Genomic DNA, 6,171 nt, shown 5'->3' on the forward strand with positions numbered 1-6,171 from the left:
ACCTCCTGATGCGGTTGTTCTGGGTTTTAAGGCACTCCAGGATCGCACACTGACCCAACACACACGCGGGTAGATTTTCGGACCCGTTCGGTCTCCATAAAGCGTTATCGCACTCGCGGCCACCCACACCCGGAATTTCACGTTTTCTTCTCCCCAAATCACACCGAGGCGGTTATAAAAATGAATCTCACTCGCGGTATGGACTTCTTGGCGGTTCAAAGGTTATCTCCCAATTCGACAATTTCACCATCTACTCGCTTTGAAGGTTGGCACCAAAGAGAGCGATCTCAGGGACTTCATCCCGGATGGGGATTCTTCGACTCGGCTAATCTTCTCGCCTATCGCATTCTCGTCTAATTCTCCAGCTTAGCCGAGGTAAGAAGTGTGCTTTGATGAGCGAGGATTAAGTGGCGATGCTTCTCAGGACAGATTTATAAAGAAAAATATACAGTTTTTGTCCTAACTCCTATTTGCAGTCAATTTACATAATTTCATTATTCAATCTAATTTAATGGGACGTGTCAATGTTACTAGGTTTTCGTTAACCTTTTTACAACTATTTTTTAATCCGGTAAAATACCGTAGGCGAAGTATGGCAAAACGGACACTTCCATATTGTCGGAGGTTCGGGCAGTGGAATCCGCGTAACGGAAAGAAAGTATACCGGGAAAACGTTCGATAGAACAACTTTAACTTTATTAACCAAATTCACGCGGTTACATATATTTTTTTTTGTCACTTTACTGAGTGAATTCTACACATTTTACTCTACAAAACAAATGGGCCAGCGCTGTTGCATCGCACTATATGCCCAGTGGTAACTGAACCGGGCGGCCCAACACTCCTCCTCGATGATCAGCGATGGCAGGCCTTGACGCCGACCAGACCCAGCATCTCCGAGAACTTCCGAACTTTTACAGCTCCTAATGGTTTCGTCATTATGTCTGCAAGCATGTTATCGGTCGCACAGTACTTCAGCGAAATTTTCCCAGAGTTGTACAGCTCCCTTGTGAAATGATATTTCGTATCTATATGTTTAGAACGACGGTTTTGCTTTTCTTGAGAAGCGAAGTCCAAACAGCTCTTGTTGTCTTCCCAGATCACGGTTGAGCATTTCTGCTCCGCATTTAGCTCCGCTAGAAGTCTGCGCAACCAGACAGTTTCTTGTGCTGCCTCAGCCAGCGCTACATATTCTGCCTCCATAGTAGAGGCCGAAACGCACGATTGTTTACGACTCCCCCAGCTCACCGTTGCGCTGCCAAGACGAAAAACGAAACCACTGTTCGACTTCCGATCCGCAGTATCACTTGCCCAATCAGCGTCGCAAAAACCTTCCAGTTGTAGATTTACTGCATTGAGACTTAATCTGTAGTCGACTGTCCCGCAAAGATATCTCACGACGCGTTTGAGCTCCGTCCAATCCGACTGCAAAGGGCTGTTGATTTTCCGGCTTAAAATTGAAACGGTAGCAGCAATATCAGGACGGCTGTTCGTGGCAATGTACAGCAGTGACCCGATCAACCGATGATACTCGACATTGTTCGGCAAATTCCTCGACTCCATCCTGTTTTTGTAATAGCCGGTGTCCATTGGAACGCTTGATCGTTTAGCCTCCTCCAAATCGTAGTTCTTAGCAATTTTTCGAATAAAAGCAGCTTGATTAATCGAATACACCCCATCAGTTCCTCGGTTCACGCTCATTCCGAGAAAGTGACAAATCGTTCCCAACGATGTTATACGGAATCTTTTCCGCAGCTGTTCCTCGACCTTATCAACTTCGCTCTTAACACGGCATACAAGTACCATGTCATCCACGTAGATTAACAAATACAACCATTCTCCATTGCCCAGATTTTTCATAAACAAACAGGCATCTGAAGTTGACTGCTCGAAACCAATGCTTATCAGGAACTCCTTGATAGTGTGGTTCCAGACCCGAGCGGCCTGTTTCAAGCCGTAAATACTCCGGTTCAACTTGCAAACCCAGTCCTCCTTTCCAGCAACTTCGAATCCCGGCGGTTGGGTCATGAAAATATCTTCCTTTAACAGGCCGTAGAGGTAAGCACATTTAACATCGATGTGTCTAACGTCCATCTTCCTGTTGCTGGCAACTGCCAGAAGAACACGAAACGTTTGTTGCATTGCAACAGGCGCAAAAACTTCTTCGAAATCTTGCCCGAAGCGCTGGGAGTAGCCTTTCGCTACAACTCGAGCTTTGAACCGTACAACTTGACCGTCCGAATCCTCCTTTTTCTTGAATACCCAGCGACTTCCCACTGGTTCTCGTCCAGGCGGCAACCTAACCAGTGTCCAGGTGTTATTGTCTTCCAAAGAACGCATCTCATCCTTCATCGCATCCAACCATTTTTTCTTTTCGGCAGAAGATATCGCTTGCTCGAATGTCATCGGTTCTTCACCGCAAAACGCAGCCATACCTGTTTCACCAACTACGTAGTCGTCGAGTCGCCTTGGCAATACTCCTTGAGTACTGCGGCCAGATCGTCGCCGGTCATCAACTTCTCCTCCTACAGCTCCGACTTCTTCACTTGCAGAATCGCTTTCTTCTGAACCACTATAAAAGGAATCGGCTTCTTCATCCGGATCTTCTTTCGGTACCGGCCGCTTACCACTCACTTCACCAATCTCAACTTCAAATTCGTTTCCGTTACTATCTTCCGCAGAACGCTCACTGCTAACTTCAGCACCCAATTCCAGAAAAGAGGCATCTCTACTCACAATTACCTTTCGAGTGTCCTTATCAAGAAACCGATAGGCCTTAGCTTAACTGCAGTATCCAATGAAGATCATTTTCTTGGCCTTACTATCCATCTTACCTCTCTTCTCGCTCGGAATGTGGACATACGCCTCGCAGCCGAAAACTTTCAAACCTTGCATCACCGGTTTACGGCCGAACCAGAGCTCGAACGGAGTACATCCGATTGAACGAGATGGCAACCGATTTTGGAGAAACGTCGCCGTGGCTACCGCCTCACCCCAGAACTCCTTTGGAAGTTCGGCATCGATGAGCATACATAAAGCCATTTCTTGAAGATACAGATTTCTTCGCTCTGCCACTCCATTTTGCTGCGGAGAGTAGGGCGTGGTGAACTCCGCTTTAATACCTTCGGCAGCAAAGAACTCTCGAAGCTCCTTGTTGACGTACTCTCCTCCGTTGTCCGATCTGATCACTTTTGGTTTACGGTTGAACTGATTTTTAACCAGATTCACAAACTCTTTTATCTTCCCAGGTACTTCGGATTTGTTCGCCAACAAATAAACGGTAACATAACGGCTATAATCGTCGATTATTGTCATGAAATATTTTTTGCCTCCAGGCGTCACATGCTTGAAAGGCCCACAAACATCAGTATGCAAAAGCTCAAGTACCTCCTTGGCACGCCTCTGTGTTTGCTTCGGGAACGGCTTTCGATGTAGTTTGCCTTCAAGGCAACACTCACACACCGACTTTACTCCGCAATCAATCACCCTCATATTCGTGCCTAGCTCCTTCCTATTGATCAGATCAATCGCATCGTAGTCCCTGTGGCCAAAGCGACGATGCCACGTATGTTGGCAGAGTTCAGTGTGACGAGAAGCAACAGTGGCCAGAGCTCTTTCACAGCACTTCAACAGGTACATACCACCTCGCAAATAAGCGATGGCCACGGTACAGCCACTCGCATCATTGATTCGGCAGCCATGTGAATCAAACACAACAGAAAAATTCTTCGCAACGAGCATACTCACGGATATAAGATTGCCCTCCAACTCCGGTACGAGAAGAACATCTTGAACCTTAACGTCACGCTTGTTACCGATGCCATCCTCGCACAGCAGCATCCCATTGCCAACGCCGGCGGCAAACGTTTTCTTACCGTTGGCAAGAGTAACTTCGACTCGCACGTCCTCAACCAGCTCGGTGAAAAATGATTTGTTGCTGGTCATGTGCTGTGACGCACCGCTATCGACGAACCAGCATCGCGTTGCACCTTTCACCGTATAGCAGTTTGCAGCCTCCCCTGCAACTGCATCACTTCTATCAGCATTCGCCCAGAAAAGTAACGGCACACCAGAGTCCTGCACCTGCTTCGCCTTCGGACCGCTTGCAATCGACGATGATTCAAGTTTGCTCATATCCGTTTCCCCCTTGAGAGACGCTAGGTACTTCCGGCAGTTCTTCCGGAAGTGGCCGGGCTTTCTACAATAGAAACATACCTTTTCGGACGCCTTTCCTCTCGCGGCTGTTTTCAGAGCCTTGCTGTCGCTTGATCCTCGTTCCGTGCGCTTGAGATGTTCATCCCGAAGTTTGGATTTAACTAGTTCCATTGTTATGTCTTCGTCCGGACGACTCTCGAGTGCAGTCACCAGACCACTGTAAGAGTCCGGAAGGCTCCGCAAAACCATGGCAACTTTCATCTCCATCTCAAGTTCCAGTCCAGCTGCTTGCAGACGATCGAAAAGTTCTTCGATCTCAAGTAGATGACTTTCCATCTCACTACCTTCCTGCAGATTTTTATTGCACAGCTTTTTAAGCAGCGAAACACGGGAAGTAACTGTCGCTTTCTCGTGGTGCTTTTTAAGTGCATCCCATACGGCACGCGCACTCGTAGCATTTTTCAGCAGCCCCAGCTGACTGTCTTCGATGGTGAGTCCGATGGTAGCTTTTGCTCGCTTATCCTCCTTCGTCCACTGCTCCGTGACAGGCTCCGGCTTGGCCTCGTCGATAACATGCCATAACTCCTCACGAGTCAAAAGCATTTCCATCCGAAACTTCCACACGTTCCAATTTGTGTTGGAAAGTCTCGGGAATGCAAACTTAGCAGCGTCCGCCATCTTCCTCTTCCTCAAGGAAATTCTCCTCCTGCGCTTGAGTCGCGTACAGCCAATCGAACCGACGATTTATTCGCAAATCCTTCCGATATTCCGACCGAAAAACTGGGCCCATAACCTGTCGGAGGTTCGGGCAGTGGAATCCGCGTAACGGAAAGAAAGTATACCGGGAAAACGTTCGATAGAACAACTTTAACTTTATTAACCAAATTCACGCGGTTACATATATTTTTTTTTTGTCACTTTACTGAGTGAATTCTACACATTTTACTCTACAAAACAAATGGGCCAGCGCTGTTGCATCGCACTATATGCCCAGTGGTAACTGAACCGGGCGGCCCAACACATATGACTCCAGTGAATAAAACTACCAATTTCTGATTGCTTGACGTTTTTACATGGAATATGGAGGTTTTCAAGAATCGCAATCACCCGCATGAATTAGGTGCCGTTTTTAGTCCAGTTTCTTTTCCCACTGTGCGCGTGGGTCGCGCGCCACTCCAGTCAGTGTACCGCATCATCGGCGATAATCGACCGGCAATGTTGACGAAATTATGTTCGCTTATGACGATTCGGCGTATGTACTCGAAACAAGGTGATTTGCGAATTATTCAATTTTGTTTCTGGGCGATTGAAGTAGGTTTTGCAAAACTACGCTAGCGTTAGCCAGCCACTGGAACGAAAATGCGTCTGGAATTTTCCCGGCAAAATTTGGATGCTGCTGAACTTGTTTGGTCTACCGATGCATATGTATTTTAGCAATTTGGGGCCGTCCATCAATTACGCATGGGCGCTTTGAAATCTCTTAAGCGTCACACAATTTATTTTTATTTTCGATACAACAAACTCGAAAATTGTTTTGAAGTTTGTCAAGTAGCGTTAAACGAGGAATGTTTGTTAATGCGTGTATTTAGTGGAGGTTTTACAGCTGACTGAACGAAATAACATAATTCCTGTCGATCAGTTAATCAAAATTAATGCGAATGTAAAAATTATTAGTATTCATGTCAGAACTATTTTCGTTGGAATCGATGACATTTATGGCTTCATATTAGAATATTACAAATGATGAGGTTTTACCATTTTCTCAAACAACAGATTTTAGCAGGTTTAAGAACAGATTTTATAATCAGTATTTGATGAATTTCAAAAACTTCATTATTTATCCTTGACGAGCTAGTCATAGTAGAACTTGAATTCGGTTTCAAATCTCCTAGCGAAAAGTATTTTTACAAATTGGGCCCCATTTTATTATTAAAATCAATCAATTTCATGTAATGTTAAAGATATGACAAATAGTCGAAAAGTCAAACGGGAGGAAGACAAGAGGTTGAAAATTAT

The sequence above is a fragment of the Aedes aegypti genome, unplaced genomic scaffold, assembly GCF_002204515.2.
Source record: "Aedes aegypti strain LVP_AGWG unplaced genomic scaffold, AaegL5.0 Primary Assembly AGWG_AaegL5_hic_scaff_1484_PBJ_arrow, whole genome shotgun sequence".
NCBI classification, from domain to species: Eukaryota; Metazoa; Arthropoda; class Insecta; order Diptera; family Culicidae; genus Aedes; species Aedes aegypti.